A 24065-nucleotide genomic window follows, 5' to 3' on the forward strand; every position below is an offset into this window, starting at 1 on the left:
TAGCATAGCGCCTCCCTCTGAAGATAATCAAACAGAGAATGTTTCACAAAACGCAGACAGACTTAATCAAAATGTTGATAATATTGACATATTTTCAACACGCAATTCAGATATTCCTTCAACACCCACCAACAGTCTTATTCCTGCAGATATATCAACCACCCCCAACAGTATTTCACATAATTCAGTTACTCCAATATCCAACCATAGTCCATCTTCAGTGTGTATCCAAGTGACACCACCAAAATCATTAGCAACAGTTTTTGAAAGTGTCATCACTTGGCCAGAACCTAAACAACGAGGCACAAAGAGAAAGAAAGAACATACACCCACTGTTGTGACTAGTGACAAGTGGGTGGAATATCATGAACTGAAGGAAAAAGAGAAGCAGGAGAAGGAGCAGGAAAAAAGGAAGAGAAAAGCTATGAAGGAATTAAAGTCCAAAGAGCAGCACTTGGCATTCTCACACGTAAAAAAGGGGAAAACAAGAAACAGACAAGAGTTAAGTGATAGGCCAACAAGTTCTTCCGAGGAACGAGAATGGACGGACAGTGGAAGCAGTTTCGATGACTATGTAGAAGGAGATGAAGATGAAATACCAGAAAATGTGAAACTATCTTCGAGTGAGAATTTGAAAGTAGGGGACTTTATTTTGGTAAAATTTAGTTTAACAGGAAATAGAAGAACAAGACCTGCAATTTTTAAGTATGTATCTGTAATTTTGAAAGTGCTTTCTGACTCTGAATATGAAATTCAGTGCCTAAAAAGTTCTAATGTTCAGAAAACTTGTTTCGAATACATTGCAAATGATGTTTAGACTATAACGGGTGAAGATATTATAGGGAAACTGCCAGATCCAGTCTTGATGCAAGAAGGACGTTCATTAAAAACAAAGTTCCCTGGTTCCATTGATACTCGTGAGAAATAAACTTGTGTGGAAATTGATTTAAGTAATTACTGGGACAATTCTTTGCTAACGAATTTTTTTTTTCTGTTCATTCAGTTTCTGTACCTTTTACCTATTTGATGTATGTTTGTTGTCTGTTGTCTTATATACTTGTATAAAGCAGAAATTACTTTCTGGCACATGGATTGACAATTATTTTAGCCATAGTTTTGTTATAATATGAAGTGGCCATAAGTGGGGAAACAACTGGCCATAGGTGGGGTTAACATGGCCAAAACTGGGGAAATGCGCCATTTATTTTTCAATATTTTTTTCTGCTTTTGTTAAATAACTTAGAATATTTGTTTTTACATGGTTGTAATGTGTAGACTTTGAAGCAATAAATACAATTGTTTTAAGTAATTCGTATACTTTCTTCCTATACTAAAAATGTGGTGTATCTCGAATTGCCCTTAATGTGGCCATAACTGGGGCCTCGACCCTAAGTGTCTTGTTCAAATTCATTAGTTAATAAAATTATGCTACATACTAACTACAATTAAAGAAATTGAGAGAGAGAGAGAGAGAGAGAGAGAGAGAGAGAGAGAGAGAGAGAGAGAGAGAGGGAAGAGTGGTGCTGTAAGTTGTATCATCAGCAGTGTCTCGAAAGGCCAGGAATCCTTCTGCTTTAAAATGCCCTCTCTTTTGAGTTCCTTTCACAAATCCATTATAATTTAGTTTGATGTTAAAAGTAATAAAATGTCAACTACGTCATGTAATAATGTGAGAGAGCCGGCCGGTGTGTCTGTGTGGTTCTAGGCGCTTCAGTCTGGAACCGCGTGACCGCTACGGTCGCAGGTTCGAATCCTGCCTCGGGCATGGATGTGTGTGATGTCCTTAGGTTAGTTAGGTTTAATTACTTCTAAGTTCTAGGCGACTGATGACCTCGGAAGTTAAGTTGCATAGTGCTAAGAGCCATTTGAACCATTTTGAACCAATAATGTGAGAGATACATTACATTTTTCTCCAGAAACTTCATACTCGTATGTGGTCTAAGAGGAGTGTAATTATAACTAGCTCATTATTGTCAGATCAGTTGGATTTGTGCATAGTAGCCAAACCTTGATGATTTTCAAAGTTCTCAAAACTTGGAGCATGTCAGCCGCCTGTTCATTAAGAATGTCAGATGTAAAACTCTTTTGATAGGTCCCCAAGTCTTCCCTTCTTGCATGGATGGAGCATCCTCATATGAGAGGACAAAACTATGCACTGGCCCCACTTTCAAGAAGGTGCCCAGCAAAGTTAGATTTTTATACCACATTTTTACAATCTAATGAGATATGTTTGCTGAACCTGGCTTCCAGCTGTATAGCAGTTTGCTCCACATAGCAAACATGGAAGTTGAAACATTCAGTTCCGTAGATACCTATGGGGAAAAGATTTTTTTTCAATGCTCTTTTTTAAAATTCTACCCAAGTTATCTGTAGTTGAAAATGTCACATTTGTTTTTTGTCCTCTAAAAACTGAGGCCACCCTGTCCCTATTTTACCATATTATGATAAACAAATGTACTTGTTATTGGTATTTTTCTTTCTGCCTTTTGTTCGCTGTGTTATCAATATCATTGATGTAATTACGCGGCTAGTTATTGGCCTTAACCATGTATTTTACTTTATTCAGCATAACTTCATGCCCTGTATTTGAAAGTGGAATTTTTAACAACCAATTGATGGTGGAGTTAGGATAAGCTTTCTTGTGCTGACAGGGGTGTTTTGAATTGTACCTAAATGATAATGTTAGTACAGATGCTTTTTCCACAAATCCCAAAAGCATGCTTCTTGTTTAAAATACACACCTCAACACAAGTTTGGAATGTTATAAGGTTTACTACAATGACTTATTATAGTACACCCATTGAAGTTGCCACAATACCCTAATTAACAAAATAAACATAATTCTTCCTTAAAACAAGAATGATTTTGGTTAGTTACACAAAATAATTCCAAAACAAAGCAGGCCCTCTCCTTAGTGTAGGTCTTGAAAACAAAAGCAGTGAAAATCGTTCTCTCATGATGATTATTATAAGTCTTTACTAGTGAGTATGTCCTTCCCGCACACGGATAAGTTCTTCTACTCTGTGAGGCATGCTCTGGATAAGACCATCATGTTTATCTTGGGGTATGATGTCCCAGTTCTCAGTGGCAGTTTGTGAGGTCCTGAAGATCATCTGGTGGATTTGGAGGCTATGCAATGGCTACCTTAAACAGGTCCCATGCGTGCTAAATTTCATTCATGTCTGGGGACTGTGCTGGCCAATGCATTCAATTGATGTTGCATCTTTGAAGATAACGAGACCCTGGTAGATTTAAGTGCGGTCTTCCATTGTCATTGCCTAGTACGAAATTATCACAGATTTCACATCTGTAGGGCCTTACGATCTTTTGTAGGATCTCTTGTATGTACTGGGGACCAGTCAAATTGCTTTAGATGGGAATTAGAGGAGCCTGCCGTCCCGTAATTATTGCTGCCCAGAACATTAACTTCCTCCTGCAAAGGAATTGACTTCCTGAATGTATTGGTGTTGTGTAGCACTTCTCCAGACCCTAACATGTCTAGTGTGTGGGCACATATTAATCCTGGTCGTGCCAGCAAACGTTACATTACTCCATTTTGCAATGGCCCAATGTCTATATGGAAGAACCCAGGCCCTTAGATTGTTGGTTTTATTGGTCCATTGCAAAACTTCTCATTTGTCTTCAGGGCTGTAACCACCCTGGTGCAGTCTCCTGCACATTATTTGGTCAGAGATAGGTCAGTGTGGGTTGGTTTACGGAAATCGCTGTTTTTATCTACCGACCGGGATGGGCGAATCGCTGTTGCCTGGAAGAAGTCATTTGCAATATTTCTGGCAGTTGATGTTGGACGCCTGTGAGCCAACAGTTTGAGGAAACATCCAGCATTGGTGTTGTCATACGACAACAACCGCTGCAAGGTCTATCATTCACATTTCCCATCTCTCTGTACTTTCTCCACACCATACACACACCACTTTGAGTGACATGCAACCAATCAGCAGCATCTCGCTGTGTATGACCTGCTGAAAGTAAAGCCGCTATCCTGACTATCAGTGTTGGATGCCTCTATGTGGCAGGTTCTGCAAACTGAATGAAGCTGTTGTTGATACTGGACTGCTTGTAAGAGAGGACATTTTAAAGCAGAAAGATTCCTGGCCTTCTGACATACTGTTGGTGGTACTACTACTTGCAGCACTACTTTTTTTCTGTTCCAGTTCCTTTAGCTGTACGTACTATGTAGCATGGTTTTAGTATTAAAAATGCAAAAGTCTTGTTCAATTGTAAAATATGCAGCAGTAACTGATATAACTGGCTGATTCACACAGCTACTACCACTTATAACTGTAAAATTTGAGTCGCTGGTTTTACTTACAACCACTTATGTACATAAGTTTATAAAAAGCATAAATAAATAAAATAATAAAACATACAAAATGTAAAATGAAGTTAATACATGTTGACAATGCATCTTGCAAGAAAGGAGGGTGCTGGAGATTTGTATGACATGCACTGAAGCCAGCTGTGTTGTAGTTGAAAACAGTAGCCTTAGTGTGAACTTGAACCCTGGCAGAAGTGGTTTTTAATGTTTTATTTACATTTATGTTTTAATTTGCATTTCCTGATACGTATTTTACAATTGGCCTACATAGAAGGCTTCACAGTATACTTGGTAAGGTATGCATATTACCTTATTGTAACTGGTTCTTTCCATATATTTTAGCACTGAAGGGCCACACAATGACCAAATCTAAATATACAATAAACATCATTTGTGAATGCTTTCTGTACCCTTTAAAACTTGAAATGAATTGTAACTTTGCACAACTGTGTCTATGGAATCAAACGTGGTAAGACTGATCTGTAGCACAGTCCGAAGTCTAGATTAGGTTTGAAGGTGACAATTTGATTTGAGTTGGCAAAATCAATGACAGTGAAAGTAGAAAATCCGGGTGTGATAAGAAATTTGCCAGTTGTGCACTCTAATGTTTACATCCGCGCCATATTGAAAAATGCAAATGAGGTCCAATATGTAGCTTTTACTGAGATATGTAATTTTGGGTTAACTGAAGCGTCAGATTCCACCTGTCAGCTTTGACACATGACATAAGGCTGTTGTGGTATGTGACGTCACAACGGCACGGAGTTTAGTTTGTAAGAGTGACGTTGTTTGTAGGTGTCGTTTTGATGTGATCAGTAGTGCTCTCTGGTTGTGTGTTAGGTGATGTTTTTGGTTTAGTTTGCATGTGTGGCATGTTTATAGGTGATGTATTGTTGTGGTCAGGGGTTCTCTCTTGGTGGTGTGTTTATGGTTAGCATGTTATGTGGCGTATGGGGTTCATTTGCGTGGTAGGATTGCACGTGTTTGTTATCGGTGGTGACTGTGCTTTCAGCGGAATGTTTTGGTTTTGTTATGTCGACGTTATTGTAGTTTTTTCCATTCGCCGTGTGTGAATTTTGGTAAATCTCTTTATGTCTTTGGTAGGTGTGGATATGACTGACAAGGTCAACAGATTTTGGTCGTTGGTGATGATGGGGGACAGTGCGTTGTCTCTAATAAAATTTCTTCAGTTATTCGGTCTGTTGGCTGAAGTCGTGAAGTGTTTAGTGTGTCATGAAGAAATTAAACTTACCAAAGTCCCGACATCTCGGATCAGGGACGGCTATGTGTGGAAATGTAGTAAGGATAACAGGTCAAGGGAAGTGTTTGAGTCTAATTTTGATTTTCTAGGTGTGGGGTTTTTTTGGTAGGATTAAGTGTGGTGGTGGTGAAAGTTTTGAGACTTATAGTGTGGTATCGGTAGTTGCTGTTGACCTATATAGGCCAAGGGAAGTGTTAGATTCCAATTTTGTTGGTTTGTTGTGTTTTTTTGAAGTAGTGATGATTGTGAACATGGTTATAGTTTTGGGAGGAATATATATTTGTTGGTTTTTCGATCTGTTTTTGTGTTCGTTGTCATGTTTACATTATGACGTCATAGTCGCGATATGGGAATTGTGAATGGTTGTTTTCGCCAAATTGGTGACATCATTGGTCAAAGCAAACGAGTAGAATTGGACATTTCCGTTAAACCTCATGTAGTTATGTATTTAGCAATGCACTGGAAAAATTATATATGTATAACTAATGAACTGTGGCACAAGATTTTTCCAGATACTTACACAGAAAACAAAAATTAGGTGGATCCGCTATGCCCAACAACATACAAATGGAGTTGGCAAAAGGCTATATTTTCAGGTGTCAGTCCAAGTCAGTTGTGATTAATTTTTTGCATCTTGATTTTCTTAAATGTTTGAGTTACTTGCAGTTAACAAAGGCTACAAATTAACAGCTTTTGATACTGTCAAATTTTGTTTAGGGTTTCAGTAGATGGAAAAACTGATTTTCAAACATTTTGAAGAATACGTTTGCATAAAGATAACTCCGAAACTATTGAAAGTATAGACTTGACTCTGGTCTCATTGTATAACTGTTGAACTGTACTTCAGTTTGATATTACCTTCTTATAGCATGGTCAGCAGCCTGCATGAGTGGCTTACAAGGTATCACTTCCTACTTAGGGGCATAGAAGATTTCATTCTGTTATGGTGATTTCAGAATTATTGCACTGTCAAATATTTAGAAATATTTGCTGCACAGTTGTTACTTCCGTTGTTATAAAGTGGGAGAAAACTCATCAAGGAGATGATTACTTGTAACTTAGATTTGTGGTGTGACATTGAATGTCATTGTAATATATGATCTGTCAACTAAACTAGATGTGGCACCCAAATATTTGTAATTGCTTCAGTCATAAATGTGGAAATTGCAATAGTCTACAACCATAAACAGAAAATGTCATTTTATTATTTTAACATGAAATTGGAAAGAGATAATGCCACTAGGAAAATTGCTTAGTTTCTGCAAGAAAGAAAATAACTTTTCAGGAAACAAGGAAGATTAATAAAATCAGTTGGTCTTGAATTTAGGTAATGTAAAAATTTGACAAGACTGTTACGCAAATGTGATGTAGTTGTACAGAAGCACATTATCTCTGAGTATTGAATGTACTTAAACATATGAATTTACTGTGAAAAAATGTGGATTCAGATTTATTAAATGGTAAACACAGGTTGGCAAAATGACTGACTGATGTACTTGCCAACAGTTGTGCTGGACAATGTCTCATTGTGCTGCATGCCGCTATTTCTTGCATTCAGTGCTAACTTGAAAACATCCGACAAACATGATGTGGATAGCAGACATTTTTTGAAATAAAGGCCCAATGCTTCTAACCACAATGGGGAAATTTTATATACCCTCAAAATTATCAGTTTAGTTAAATTGTGTGCAGACAGACATTATGCTGTATAAGATGCCATTAGGAGAAACAGGAAGTTTTTACAATTGTACACTGAGCCGAGATAAGGAAATACCATTTCGCCTATATTATTGAACTGTACATTGAAAGATTGTTGGGGAATGTACTAAAACTGACCCACAAGGGATCCATCTGCAGACTTGTGTGTGTGAATGATGAAGCATTAATAAGCTGTTCCAAGATGGAATTTATCACAATGAGGCAGAATAACAAAACGGTCATGAAAACGCAATAATAAGACAGAATATATGGTTATAAGTAAAAATCTGAAATGACAGATTTCACTGTAGATGGATACCCTTTCAACACAGTTGACTGCTTCAAGTACTTTGGGAATCTTTTTTAGTGAAGACAACAAAATGGACCTAGAAATAGATGCTTTTTGGGTAGCAGCGAACATAACACTTTAGTTGTGCCAGTATTTTAAGACAATGTTCACCAACTTCAAAATTGGCCTATAGCAGTCAACCATCTTACCCATAATATTATACAGATCAGCTCTAATGTATAGAAATAGATGAAAGAAATGAAGATCTGAAAGGAAGATGTTTAGAATTTCTGGACTTGTAAACACTGAAAATAACGTGAAATGGAGAATAAGAAAAAGTTCTACAGGGGTTTTGACACTGTCACAATCTCCATTAAATTTAATCCGTAGTTTATTATGAGGCCGTAGATATATTTTATGTTGCAATAGGTTACTGAATTCATCCCGTGTGGTATTGGGTATGGGAAGGGCTCAGCAGAGCAAGGAATGTACCTGCTCTGTCTGGCAGCCATAAAGGCAATGTATTTGTAATGGGTTGTAACTAGTATGTTTTAATAAATGTGCTCAGTGTGAGTGAAAGTTTGTTTAACCTATTATGCAAACATTCAACAACTGTACCAAGCTGTAAAAACAAGTTGCACCCATGTCTGTTAATAACCGAATAGGCATCCTCCTTGTGCTTATTAATCCTCCCTGCATCCATTGCATATCACGTCTGCCTATCTCAGAGGGTGTGTTAGTTAGCTTGCTGCAATTTAAATATATCTTTGACCACATAGGACACTACTGCATACATTTAAATGGAGGCTGCAACATTGTCACTGAGTAGCACAAAACACTGTAACATCGTCAAAACAATAAAGAGGAGGAGGTTGAGCAGGGCTGCTCATGTGGCATGAATGTTGGAGAATATACTACTAGAAATTGCTGGACCAACAGCTGGAATGAGAGAAAGAGGGAAAACCAGAATTAAGTAATGAGGGAACATCCAGGATGAACATCAACTTAGAAGGGACGACCAGTGCACATCACTGAAATGGAGGAGGGTCATAAAGATGTAGTCAAAAAGGCCTTTCCTCCAGCAAAGAAAAGTAAGACCTGATGATGGCTGGAAAGTTGAAAGCACATTTCCCTTTCTTCACTTCATGTATTAGGGAAATTGCTTGTTATAATACGCTGTATCTGGTATTGCCATCCTGCATTTCTTCATCCAGTGCATTTATAATTGAGCCTTTACTGGAAGTCTTTGTCTACACATAGGTCTACATGTTCCTTCCATTTTCTCCTATTTTGGCTTGCTTTTTTCATTTAGGTTATATTTGTAAATCCTGCAGCCTCAATTTCTTTTACAATGTTCTCTTTTACATCATTCCATTCTTAGGAACCTCATTTCGTACCCTTTCTTGGTTTCTTGTCATTACCCAAGCTTAACTTCTATAAGTAAGGGTCTGCACTGCTATTTTGTAAAATTTCAGCTGGATTTCTTACTTCGTTCTGCAAATAGTTTGATTGTTCCACATATAAAAGTAATTTTATTAAATATCTGGTCTTTGTTGTGTTTGTATTCAAATGTGATGCTTCTTCCTACATATTTAAAGTGTTTAACTTGTTCCATGATTTTATTATTCAATACTATTTTAATCTTACTGGTTGTATGTCCTGAAATGCCACCACTTTTGCTTTATCTACAATCAACTTTTGGGTGTCATCAGAGGTAATATCTGCTGCAACTTATAGACCCCCATCTGCAGATCTTCTTCATTATCTGCAGATTTAAGTTTTCTGCATATACAGGGTGAGTCGGGAGGAAACATAAATGTTTTCACATGTGAAGCATTACTGATTCTGAACAAAAAACTTGATGTGGACATATTCCCTATTTCAAATTGTTTCTGAGATAGAACAGTTTTAATGTACATTTCTGTTTTTCTGTATTATTCATTGTCACTGTTTACAACATACCACAGAAATATAGAGGAATTTGATATGAACATTTTGATACAGGACACTTGTGGTCTATAAAGTCGGAAAACTACCTCAAACTGGGCTACAAAAAGTACCTAAGATACCTCGCATGCGCGTCACGAGATTTTCAATATTCCTGTGATCTCTCCATGCAAACTGTTAGTCCTAGCCAAAAAATAAATAGAACCTCTTTTTGTAGCAAATTTGATTTAGTTTAATTGTGTACTGAGACACGTTTTTGTTGGAGTATGCAGTTCTCCAGTTATTAAAGAAAAACTTAAAAAAGTGATATTAAACGCGTTCTATTTCGGAAACCATTTGCAATAGGGCATATGTCCATATGAAGTTATTTTCTTCAGAATCACTAATACTATTGCATCTCAAAGCATGTACCTTTCCTCCTGACCCACCCTATATAATCGCATTTAATCTTGTCATGATATAGAAATACTCCTTTTTTTATTCAACATTGTAGCTAGATATCTTTTAAAAAATCCTAGGATTTATTTGGATGCCAGCATTGCCCATCTTCTTGAAAGGTCAAAGTGAACTCATTTCAGTTTATTAAAGCAGCTGAAGTATCTGACAAATAAGCTCGTGCCATGTTGCATTAACTTTGGCCTGTCATAAAGTTGTCGTTTATTTCCACGATGAATGCGGTGACAACAGATGTTAGCCATTGGCTGTTTGCCATGACCTGACAGATGTGCTTATGTGAACTGGGCATTCTTATAGAAGTTAACCTTTTTTTTTTTTTTTGTAAGAGCACATCATAAGTTGCTCTCGACAACCTAAAATATCTATGTAATCGTTGACTAAATCAGTGTTGGAAAGTAACAATAAGAGCTAAGAAAACTCGTGACGCTTCATCCTACAGTCACTTCTGTGATGCAGTCCAAGACTTTTTTTTTTTTCCCTACCATCTGCTATATGTAAAGCTAATTTGTTGGAAGTTTGTTGTATGGTGGATTTTCAGACTGTTGGTATCTACTGTGATCATTAAACTATTAATTTGTGTTGTGATTCAGTGATGTTTCGGTTGTGGTATTGCTTTCTTAGTGGTTATAAGAGGTTTTGAAAACAGGTGTCTGGTGGGTAAAGCACGCTATATGTTTTGCTCAAATTAGTTTGATTCTAGAAACATTAGAAATGCCAATACAGTTCTGTTACATTTCACATTCTCCTTTTTTTCTCCTCCTTAGTTTCTTGTCCCCCTGTGGGTCCGGGGTTTAGAATAGGCCCGTGGAATCCCTGCCAGTCGTAAGAGGCAACTGAATGGAGTCTCTCACTTTTCGGCCGTATAAATTCAGGTCTACATCTACATTTATACTCCCGTCTTTCTACAGAAGAGCGGGCCATATGGGGAAGGACACTTTACTTGGTGCACGAGTTATCCATAGTGCCCTTAGATTCGATCTCCTGAACCTCTTGTTGTGGCTTTGCATCTCCGACTGCAATGCAACTATTTGGGTGAGGACACTTTCTGAGAAATGTCATCTTCTTCTGTTATCTTGTGTCCTCTTTCGCCCCCATGACAGTATTGGATTTCTCTGCGCCCAATATCCAGCACAGTAGCCAGTCCGTTGTGGTGGGGCTGTCATGTACCCATTCGGTGGTAGCCCCCTGATAACAAACACAGGGATCACACTGCTGATGCAGTGGGGCATCAGGACTCCTGGCAATGGCCTTTGCTGTGGCTGGGTGGCGCCTGTGGGGAAAGCCCCTGATTGCAGTGGGTGGCATCAGGGCGGATGACCCACACTGAAGCGGACTAAGTGATCTCTTGCTGGTGACTGTACGGTGCCAGCAGCCTCTAAGAAGGGCAGGATCGAGTACAATGCTGACAGATATGACCCTAGATCATTTTCCTCCCTCGCTACACCTTGGGAGGAACATAGGGCTACTGAAAGAAGAGAGCCATATTCGCCTCAGTATTTAGCCTGTAGCAGAATGGACAGGGACTCTTTTCTACCTGTGAAGCCTCAGTTTCTTTGTTGAACATCTTGACGATAATTTTGGGGAAGTGACGGCGCTGTCAAAGATCAGAAGCGGTGCAGTCTAGATTCAGACAGCATCCTCAGCCATTACTCACTTGTGACCGGCTGGATGATATTCCTGTTTCCATGACTCCCCATAAAAGCCTCAACATGGTCTAGGGCATTATTTTCCATCGCGACCTCCTCTAACAGTCTGACGACGAGCTCGTGCCAATGTAGAATGGTGGGGTGTTCATTTCATCCAGCACGTTCACAGGCGCCCAAAGACAACAGAGTTGCTACTGGTGCCTTCATCTTGGCCTTTGAGGGTGATTCATTGCCTGAAAAAATCAAGGTGATGGTTTACTGCTGTGATGTTAAACCATACATCCCTCCCCCTATGTGGTGTTTTAAGTGCTGGAAATTCTGGCATATGTCTTCCCGCTGTACTTCCAACGCCACATGTCAAGACTGCATCCAGATACTCCCTGTGCTGCTGCTCCTCTCATTTGTATCAGTTGCGAAGAGCAGCAGTCCCCCTGCTTGCCAGACTACACAGTAGTCAAAAAGAAGTGGAAAATCGTGGAGTACAAGACCCTGGACCAGTTGACCTACCAAGAGGCTAAACCTAAATTTGAACAATTACACCCCGTTCGGTTGACGTCCACATATGTTGCAGCTACATTACCATCACCATCCCAAGTACCAGTCGTACCGCAGTCTGTGCCATGAACAGTGGGCCCTCCGGGCCTCCAGAATACATCTGCCCCCTTGGTGGTAGGGGGAAAAGCTCCTTCAGTTGCTCCCAAAGTACCTACTTTGGGAGCGAGGCCTCCCAAATGCAGGGGACATCGGTCCCCTCCCCCTCCCCCCTTCCTCTTCAGCTGGAGAAGCAACAGCCTCCGGCTCCTCTCGTGCAGAAGGGGTCCCTTGGGACCCTCTCTCCCAAGGTCTCCACTAATGCCACAGTGGACACTCACCAGTGGCTAAAGGAGACAAAAGCTGGTGGACAAAGAGCTTCACAGTCTTCCTCCGTGCCTGAAGCTGCTTCAGAGAAGTCCTCCCAGCAAGCCCCTAAAGAGAAGCAAGAGGGCAAACAAACAAAGAAGTCTGTTAAGAAAAAGGACCCTCTGGTGGCCCCAGCACCACAACTCCCTACCAGTTCTGCACCTGCGGATGAGTTGGAGATCTCAGCATACCCTGAGGACCTGGATCTCACTTATGCCTCATCCACAATAGGAATGGATACAAATACTCAATTGGTGGCAGAAGGTGACCCTGAGGCGTAACCTGCCTCCTAGCATGCTTCATGCCTTCCCAGCCTCCAGTGGAATTGCGGCGGTTTTTCAACCACCTGGCTGAGCTACGGCAACTGTTAAGCTTTACACTTGCTTTCTGCATTGCCCTCCAGGAAACCTGGTTCCCGCACTGTGGACCCCTGCCTCTCGCGGCTATAGGGGATAATAGTGTCAGGTGGAGTTTGTGTCTATGTCCTGAACTCAGTATGCAATGAACCGGGTACCCTTCAAACCCCTCTTGAAGCTGTGGCTGTCAGGATAAGGACGACATGGCAAATAACTGTCTGCAATGTATATCTTCCTTCAGATAGTGCACTACCCCTGAACGCATTGGCTGCACTGATTCATCAGCTCCCTAAACTTTTCCTACTTCTGGGAGATTTTAACACCCATAACCCCTTGTGGGGTGGCAGTGTGCTTACTGGCCGAGGTAGAGATGATGAAACTTCCCTGTCTCAACTCGACCTTTGCCTCTTTAATTACTGCCCCCCCCCCCCCCCCCCCCCCCACACACACACACACATATTTCAGTGTGGCTCATGGCACTTACTCACCCATTGATTTATCTCTCTGCATGCCAGGACTTCTCCCATCTGTCCACTGGAGAGCCCATGACGACTTGTGTGGCAGTGACCACTTTCCCATCGTCTTGTCACTCCCCTAGCACCATTCCCCCAGACGTCTAACAAGATAGGCTTTAAACAAGGCAGACTGGGAACCTCTCACCTCTGCTGTCACCGTTGAATCTCCCCCACATGGTACCATCAGTGTGGTAGTTGAGCAGGTCATTAGATTGATCATTTCTGCGGCAGAAAACATGATCCCTTGTTCTTTGGGTCCCCGGCGAAAGTCAGTACCTTGGTGATCGCTGGAAATCGCTGAGGCCATTAAAGAGCGTCTGTGAGCTCTACAGCGACATAAGCGGCACCCTTCCCTAGAGCACCTAATAACATTTAAATGGCTCCGTGCCTGCGTTCGCCAGCGTATAAAAAGACGGAAACAGGTTTGTTGGGAAAGGTACGTCTCTACTATTGGGTGCCATGTCACCTTCCCGTGTCTGGACGAAGATCAGACGTGTTTGTGGGTACCAGACCCTGACAGGTGTCACTGGCATTAACATCAATGGCGTGTTATCTACTGATGCAAACGCAATTGCCTAGCACTTTGCTGAGCACTATGCTTGAGCCTCCACATCAGAGAATTATCTCCCAGCGTTTCACACCCTCAAATGGCGGATGGAAAGGGAAGCCCTCTCGTTCACTGAACATCATGAATCCTGTAATGCTCTATTTACGGAGTTGGAGCTGCTTAGCGTCGTTGCACATTGCCCCGTCACAGCTCCTGGGCCAGATCGGATCCACAGTTAGATGATCGTACATCTCTCGTCCGACTACAAGCGACATCTCCTCGTCCTCTTCAACCGGTTCTGGTGCGATGGTGTCTTTTCATCGTAGTGGCGAGAGAGCACCATCATTCCAGTGCTCAAACCCAGTAAAAACCCACTGGATGTGGATAGCTACTGACCCATCAGACTCACCAATGTTCTTTGTAAGCTGTTAGAATGTATGGTAAGTCGGAGGTTGTGTTGTGTCCTGGAATCATGTGGCCTACTGGCTCCATGCCAGGGCGGTTTCCGTCAGAGTTTCTCTACCATTGATAATCTAGTTTTCCTCAAGTCTGTCATCCGACAGCCTTTTACATACGCCAACATCTGGTAGCCGCCTTTTTTTATTTACAAAAAGCTTGTGACATGACCTGGTGACTTCATATCTTTGTCACATCATATGAGTGGGGTCTCTGGGGCCCGCTCCCGATTTTTATCCAAAATTTCCTATCACTTTGTACTTTCCATGTCCAAGTTGGTGCCTCCCATATTTCCCCCCCCCCCCCCCCCTCCCCCCATATCGAGGAGAATGGCGTCCCACAGGGCTCTGTATTGAGTGTATCTCTATTTTTAGTGGCCATTAACGGTCTAGCAGCAGCTGTCGGGCTGTCGGTCTCACCTTCTCTGTATGCAGAAGACTTCTGCATTTGATACCAGTGTTAGCGAGTGGCGCCTACAGGGAGCCACCCACAAGGCGCAGTGATGGGCTCTAGCCCACGGTTTCCAGTTTTCAGCCGCGAAGTCATGTGTCATGCACTTCTGTCAGCGTGATACCGTTCATCTGGAACCAGAACTTTACCTTAATGATGATCCACTCATTGTGGTGGAGACATATCGATTCTTAGGACTGATTTTTGATGCCCGATTGATGTGGCTTCCTCATCTTAGTCAGCTGAAGCGGAAGTGCTGGCAGCACCTCAATGCCTTCCGCTTCAATATCAATGGGGGTGCAGATCACTCTATGCTGCTGCAGCTCTACAGAGCCCTTGTTCAATCCCGCCTTGGCAATGGGAGTCTGGTTTATAGTTCGGTGGTGCCCTCAGCGTTGCTTTTACTCGACCCAATGCGCCACTGTGGTGTTCAACTGGCAACAGGAGATTTTAGGATGAGTCAGGTGACCAGTGTCCTCGTGGAAGCCGGAGTACCTCCATGGAAGGTTAGGCATGCATAACTGCTCAAGAGTTACATTGCACACATGCATAGTTCTCCTGAGCATCTAAATTACCATCTCCTTTTCCCATCCAAGGTGGTTCATCTCCCGCATCGGAGGCCCAGGTCAGGGCTTGAGATTGTGGTTCACATCCGATCTCTTCTGTCTGAAGTGGAGTCCTTGCCTTTACCACTTATACTGGAGGCTCATTCATGTACACCTCCGTGGTTTACACCTAGGCCGAAGCTTTGCCTGGACTTTTCACATTTTCCTAAGTACTCAGTTAACCCCACAGCTCTCTCTCACGTTCTGTCGATTCTTGACATGTACTGTGACCATGAAGTGGTTTACACTGACAGCTTGATGGTTGATGGTCATGTTGGCTTTGTATATGTTCATGGAGGACATATTGAACAACATTCCTTGCCAGATCACTTCAGTGTTTCCACTGCAGAGTTGGCTGCTGTTTCTCGTGCTCATGAGCATATCTGCTCATGCCCTGGTGAGTAGTTTCTTCTCTGTACTGATTCCTTGAGCAGCCTACAAGCTGTCGACCCGTGCTACCTCCGCCATCCTTTGGTAGCGACCACCCAGGAGTCCATCTATGCCCCGTAACGGTCCAGTCGTTCCATGGTGTTTTTGTGGACCCCAGGCCACATCGGAATCCCAGGAAATGAACTTGCCGACAGGCAGGCCAAACAAGCTACACGGAAACCGTTTCTGGAGATTGGCATCGCTGTAACTGACCTGCGATCATTTTGTCCTGCAAAGTTTTTCAGCTTTGGGAGACGGAATGGCATAATCTCAGCATGCACAACAAACTGTGTGCCCTTAAAGAGACTACAAATATGTGGAAGACCTTCATGCAGGCCTCTCACAGGGACTCCGTGGTTCTCTGCTGGCTCCGCATTGGCCATACGTGACTAACACAGGGCTACCTCCTCCGTCATGGGGACCCACCTCGGTGTCACTGTTGCTCACATATGACTGTCGCCTACATCTTGCTGGACTGACCACTTTTAGCCACTCTACGGCAGACTTTTAACCTTTCTGGCACCCTACCTTCGGTGTTGGGCGATAGTGCCTCAACAGCAGATTTAGTTTTACGTTTTATTCATGAGGTGGGTTTTTATTGTTCCATCTAAGGGTGAGCATTTAGCCTTCTCTCTTAGATTACCACACTCCCTCCATTTTAACTCTGTTGCACTTTCTTTGCATTTTTTGTCATGATGGTCGTCTTTTTCCCTATGTGTGTTCATCTCGCTTTGTCTTTTTAGGGTGGACATTTTAATGGGTTGCAGAGTGGCTGGCTCATCCTCTTTTTATTATTGTGATCAGCCAGCCCATATCATCTGCTTTTAATATCTTCTACTTTTCCTTGTGGTGTATGTTTTCTCCGTTTTTTGTTTGTTCCATTTCTTTTCTTTTTAGATGTGGTGTTGTGTGTTTTTGTACATTGAGCCTTGCTTGTGTCAGGAAAAAGGGACTGACAACCCTGTAGTTTGGTCCCTTTATACCCCCAAACCTACCTACCTACCTGAGCTCTTGGCAGTGTTTGAGCCTGACAACTGAGGATTGGTGCCCGTGCTCCTTTCCATATTTTTGAGTGTCTTACATTTTGTATGTTGTCAGACTTAGAAACTATTTAACATTACTGATCTACATGCTCTTTTGTGAAGTTATCAGCCACAAGTTAAAAGAACTCAATTTTTTGAACAGTAGTTTTCCAAAGAAAGATTTATTTCTGTGCTTTAATATTTTTTTTCTATTACACTGCATAGTATAGTTACTTTTTGTAAAGTATCAATGGTGAGCAGCTTACACTTAAAAATACACTATTTTAAAAAATGGATTTTTTAAAATTTTTCCGTCTTGTGTCCTGTAATATCCTTGTTGGGGTACCAGATCAAAATCTGAAAATTTCACAGTTAATAGACCTTTATGATATAAAACTTCAGTATAAATTTCAACTTTGAGATTCAATTGGAAGTTATGGAAAAAAGAATAGACATGAGTCAAAAATACTTTAAGATCTGCGATATCTGGTAGGCTAGTCAAACAAAGTATACCAATTGCATAATGTAAGGCACCACATTACACTAGCTAATAATTATTTGTCGAAACAATGCAGCGGTAATTGCTTCAGCAGGCTAACAATTGCATCTGCGAGCCTATACAAGTCTGATTGTTGTATTGCCCCTTACACCAACAATTGTCTACTCACACTTATTTAGCTAGAAGTTCTTGAAGCGTGAAGTGTGCAGTTGAAAATGGTGTCTCTGTGTTCTGTTGGTGTTGTTATTAATGAAGCGTGTCATAAAAGTGTGTATGGAGTGTATCCAAAGACATTACTTAAATCAAATATTACAGTGAAGAAGAAAGTCAGCCCAGAGGTCAAATCAACATGCAAGTAACATGAAATGCAATACTTTTAAAGAAAATGTCATCACCTTTTTGGTCAGTCCTGCATGGACCCTTTTGAGAAACATAAGAAACCTATAATAAAAGGTCTGTGAGAAATAACATTTGATTGTTATTCTAAAAATAAAAGCCCTTTTTGTCAAGCTCGTACCAGGAAAATCATTGTCCAACATGTTATTCTAAGATATTTCTAATTCACAAGAGAAAGGATAGTGAAACCTCAGAAAGTGAGTTTTGTGACTTATCAGCAACCATTAAAAAAGTAGATACAGCTTGTGAAATCCTGGGTATATTGCCTGCTAGTAAAATTAGAAAACTAAGTAAAGATAAAAGACCAAGTGCCTTGAATACAAAAATTGAAAAAGTGGCAAATACAGTCAAAAAGAATTTGAAAGTTTCATTTCAACATACAATTTGTACTAAAACAGATGGAAGTTCTAAAACATCACCAACCGAATATTATGATTTGATAAACTAAAAACTAAATGCAGTACTTCAAACAAAGCAGATGAAAGTAAGATTATCAGTTTACTGCCGAATTCTTGGAGTCGAGCAAAAGTTAGTGATGAATTTAATGTGTCAGAACATCTTTGTTGAGTTAACAAGGCAATTAGTAAGAGAACAGGGAATTTTACTGTCATTACAAAAGAAAAGTGCATCTGATTTGGTAGATGAAAACATAATCAATAAAGTTATTAAGTGTTATGACAATGACAGTAACAGCCGTTTGATGTTTGGCAAAAAGACATTGTCTATGAAAGAAAATGGTTATAAGATTGAGACAAAAAAGGTTAATATTGTGTAATTTGAATGAACTATTCACTGAATTTAAAAAAGAAACTCCTGACATTAAAATTAGAAGATCAAAGTTTTGCAAGTTGAGACCAAGATGATGTATTGTTGCAGGGGCATCTGGCACCCATAATGTTTGTGTTTGTATCATCAGAACGTAAAGTTGATGATAGATGGGGCCAATCTTAGAGTTGACTATAAAGACCTTTTGGAAGTTATGGTATGCAATATTGACAGTTATGATTGTATGATCAAGGGAAATTGTGAAGATGGTCCAGGCAAACAAGCCTTATTTGACATGTTTGGAGAATCTGAAGAAGACGATTTGATACCTGACAATATAAAATACAAACAATGGGTAACACAAGACAGAACTGAAATGGTGACAGTCATAAAATCACGAAGAGTTTTTTGAAGTGTTGGTGGCTAACATTGAAAATCTGAAAATGCATCATTTTATTGCAAAAGCTCAAAGTAAATTTTTGAAAGACAAAAAGCAAACCTTGGCAGCTGATGAATGCCTAGTTCTTGCTGACTTTTTGGAAAATTATTCCTTTGTTGTTCAAGATGAAGTAAAAGGGCACCACTGGGTAAACACAGGCTTTAGTCCATCAATTTGTGTTCTATTATAAAGAAGAAGATAAACTAATGAGCCATAGCTTTTGTGAGATAAGTGACTACCTTGAACACAACATTACAGCAGTGCACATTTTTCTACTAAAATTAACAAACTACATTAAACAGCACCACCCTTCCATTAAAAAAAGTACCCCATTCACGCAACTTCTGAAGTGTAAGATCACACCAACTTTGCCTGATAGTGAACTTCATCATTCTGGAAAACTTATACAACTGGTTCTTCAGAATAAAGACATAATGGCTTGTGTTTACAATGAACAGTGGTGGATTGGCAAAGCTGATAATATTGACTGTCAAAACCAAGATGTACGTGTTGTATTTTATCACCCTCTGGACCAAAAATTGAGAAGGATCAATTTTGGATGCCACGTAAAAATGTACTAAGGAAGCTGTCTCCCGTGGAATTTAAAACTGTGACTGGGCGAACTTGTAATCTAAAAGCCAAACTGAGTGAACAAATTTCTCAAATGTTCAATGAGTGATGTACTAAAAACAAATAACAAGAGAACAATGTAATGTAATTAGTAGGCTTATTTTCAATAAAAAAAAGTAAGTAATCGTAGATACGATTAAACTACCTACTGTGACTGATACATTTTATTCCACAAGCCTAGATATCACAGATGTTAAAAAACCTATTTTTGACTCGTGTTTGTAATTTTTTTTCCATAATTTCCAATTGAATCTCAAAGTTGAAATTTATACTAAAGTTTGAGATCATAAAGGTCTGTCAACTGTGAAATTTTCAGATTTTTATCTGGTCCGCCAACAAAGATATTGCAGGCCACAAAATGGAAAAATTAAAGTCCATTTTTTAAAATAGTGTATTTTTTTTTAAGTTTAAGCTGCTCACCATTGATACTCTATAAAAAGTAACTATACTATACAGTGTAATAGTAGAAAAAATATTAAAGCTGAGAAATTAATCTTTCTTTGGAAAACTACTGTTCAAAAATTGAGTTTTTTAATTTGTGGCTGATAACTTTGAACTATTAAAAATATATTAAAGAATACATTCAGCTAAGTGATGATGATGTTAATTTGTAGCCCAGAGTGTGTTGAACTAAATGCATTTTATCTCAAAGGCTTAGGACAATCCACTACTGAATAATGGCAAAAAATGTAGATGCTTGCAAATACGAAAAAACGCATGCAGCCTGGAACAAATATGGCCACCATTTCAAAATAATAAACTAATTTAAAAAAAGAATACTTTTGTGACTACTAAACATTGGGGAATTCACCCAGCAAATATAAATTTTTCTGGGATGGTCAAGCAACCAGTGCTGGCCCACTTGGTATGGATTGACACTGTATCTTGTATTGCATAATAATAGAAAATTTCAATGACTTATTTGATACTGCAGATTTTAAAATTCTTAAATAGACATTTACCAACCACACTGAAATGATACTAATGTGCTTCATATTTACAGTGTGGCTAAGGCTAATAGTAACAGCTTGCCAACTGACTGTGGCATTGTTCACCATGCCTATTTAGACTGGCATTGAATTTTTTTTCTACAGGTTATGTACAGAATGATAATACAGATCAGTTATATTTTCAATAATATAAAAACCAGGAAATATGGAAACATTGATAAACATTCAAAAATAAATTAATTTGTTTGATTGTTGCCTCAGTATTATTAACTAAGCTGTTTTATAAGGTTCTACCCTTACATGTGGATTTTTAGGTGCACAGATGTCTCATGCATTTTCTGTTGAAGCCCATCAAGATTATTCTAGAAATTAAACTTTATACTATGTATGTCACAAAAGTAAGGTACTCCATTACTGCTGTTGATATTGATATTGCTGTTGCGTAGCTTGGGCAGAAGGATTGAACTTTTGTGTGTAATCTGTGTTTGATGATGTACATTTGGTGTGTGTTGTAACTGGTCTTGTATGAGGCTTTTTTGTTAGCCCACAGATTCAACGAGAAGGAATGGCAGTATTTGGCATAACTAAGCAGTATGTCTGGGCTGGCATACCACTGACGGGGTTTCTCATTGGCTGGTACCTCGACCGAAAAGAGACAGAGAGGCTAACAATGTTCAGAGATAAAAGTGCTCTTTATGGCCGAGAACTGAAACCTGGAGAAAGGCCATCGTGGCCATAATTATTATGTACTGCGTAGTTGTTAGCAAATGTATACTGTGTATTGAATTGTTGTTGTTGAAATGAAGTGGAAATAATTATTGGTTGTCCTGCAGGGATAGTGCAAGTTACGACATTTAAAGTCCATGATTTTTACTCCATGGTTGAAATTACATATTCTTCTTTTATTCTAATGATATGAAGTAACTTTTGTATGTAAACAACAAAAATAACTTGCTTTAGCCTTGTAATAAAGCTTCTTATGATAAACAAATAACATGTTTATTCTTAAACCAAACCAACAATTTTAGTTTGTTGACAAAAACAGATTTTTCTATCACTGGAGTGGGTACTACTTTTAACAGACAAAACCACATCCACACTGGACATGACATGCTGGTGAGGTGCAGAATGTTAATAGATGTAAAACATGACTGCAGTGTCTGACTCACAGGACATAAGATTCATAGCAAACTAAAGAAAGTAATGAGTAGCAGAAATGAGGTAGTGAAAAAATTACCATCAAAATTGGGGACTGTGAAGTAGAGGAGGCAAAAGATTTCTGCTACTGTATCATGGATGCAAAATGTGACAGATGAGTAAGATAGGCATAAAAAGTAGAATAACTCAAGTGAGAAAGGCACTGTTGGTCAAAAGAAGTGTACTACTATCAAACATTGGCCTTAATTTGAGGAAGAAATTTCTGAGGATGTACATTTGGAGCACAGCATTTTAAGAAAGTGAACTATGAGAAAACCAGAAAAGAAAGCATTTGAGATGTGGTGCTGTAGAAAGATATTCCAAATTAGGTGGACCTACAATAAATGATGTTCTCCACAGAATTGACTCTTTTTGCATCAGTATGCTCTAAAGAGAAAATGGCAATAACATTGTTTACGTTGGAATCTGTTTAAAAGTTTTACATTAGTCTTCAAAGTATCCAAGCAGAGCACCTTCATGATTGTTCATGAAGTATGCAGGGCTCTTAATGATGGACTGAAAAAATATTATTTATTTCAAATGTGTGTGTGTGTGTGTGTGTGTGTGTGTGTGTACATAAAGTTTTGTGATGTTTCACTTGAAACTTATTTTTGAGGTAGAATGTAAATTCTCACAACTCCTGTCGGTACACTGCCATCTCATTCTGACTCTGTAGCAAGACACGCCATCCAAATAGAGCATTGAACTTGTTTGTTGTTCCTCAACAGCGCGCATTGAATGCATTGTGGCAAGTCTCTTTCCTTGGTTCTGCACATTGCAGTGAATCCAATGTGGACATGGCTTAATATGGACTTAAAAAATTACTAAGCAAAATTTGTTTTGAACACACAAAAGTATATAAATTCAAAATGCAAGACAGGTGGACCTGAGTGATCATTAATATGTGTGATTATATACTGCTGCACACACCTTCTCTGCTAAGACTTCTGCATCATCTTGACTTTAAGGTCAGTGTAGGCATCAGGAAAAGTTAGTTATTGAATAATGTAAAGTATATTTTCACAGATGATGTACCAAAACAATTACTGGGAGTTGTGGTTTGAATATCAAGAATGAAATTACTTGATGCATTTATCTGGGAGGAGGGCACAATATTTTTTTAATGTAAGTAATTGGGTGAATTTAAAACATGTAATTCTCTCAGAACCAGATTTTTCGGGAAACGCACTACTTATTACACCCCAAAGGATTGGTAGTTAAACAATCCATATTTTATTTTCACACCCAGTATTTCGCCTCAAAGCTAAACGGGTCCTCACATGCTCATTATTTATTGTGCAGTAATGATGTCAATATAATGCACGAGAGTATGAGGCCAAGAACGGCACATATTTATGCCTGGGGTATGTCAGTTACTGCCTTCATAGCGACATTAAAGTCTATAAAAGGGCACTTTGAGTAGATGCAAAAACAAAGTTTTATATGTATCGTGTGAATATCAACATTGATATAATACAGAAACTGGCAGTGCTTTGTAGGGTGAATCAGATCCAAATGAGGTTTTTTCCTTAGCATCAGCAGTTGGTAGATCTTAACCTCTGTTTCTCGTGTTGTTGCGTGGAGCTGTTAGGAGTGGGGAGAACTCGCTGTTACTTTAAATAGCTTCATCGATAATGCTCACAATGTCGGAGTGACATGTGCACTCTTCCACTGCATAATGCATAATTATAAAATTTCTTGCTGAAATTTTCCAGAGATTGACTGCACAGATCCTTGATCAAACATTGTCAAGGACATGGGTGTTAGCCTGGATTAGAGTTCTAGGAAGGATGAGAACATGTGGAAATCGGCAACACAATCACCGTCCTTGAACCAGCAATACAGATGAAAACATTTGTACAGGTGAAGACATTTTTGAAGCAAGAGTATCATAAATTGCAGAATAGTTCAGAATAAGTTATGGGAGCTATCAAGCAATGATCACAAACTGCCTACAGATCCGTAAAGTGTGTTCCAGATGGGACCCTCACCTTTTGACTGAAAATCAGAAGTTGAGATGTATGGAGGTCTGTCAGAGGCTTACAGAAAGGTTTGTGAAAGAAGGTGATGCATTTTTGAGCTGGCTCATTAGCTGCGAAGAAACATGGATCCATTACTACTCCTGAAAGCCAACAAGCCAATGGGTCACATTTCAGTGGTGTCGGTGGAGTCTATCAGCAGGACGGGTTTCACTAGACACAGACTGCACCTCAACAGGTATGGGAAGAGGAGGTTGGCAAAGCTTATAGGTGACATCACAGGTGGGGTTGGTG

This window comes from Schistocerca cancellata, chromosome 5 (assembly GCF_023864275.1).
Source record: "Schistocerca cancellata isolate TAMUIC-IGC-003103 chromosome 5, iqSchCanc2.1, whole genome shotgun sequence".
Taxonomy (NCBI): domain Eukaryota; kingdom Metazoa; phylum Arthropoda; class Insecta; order Orthoptera; family Acrididae; genus Schistocerca; species Schistocerca cancellata.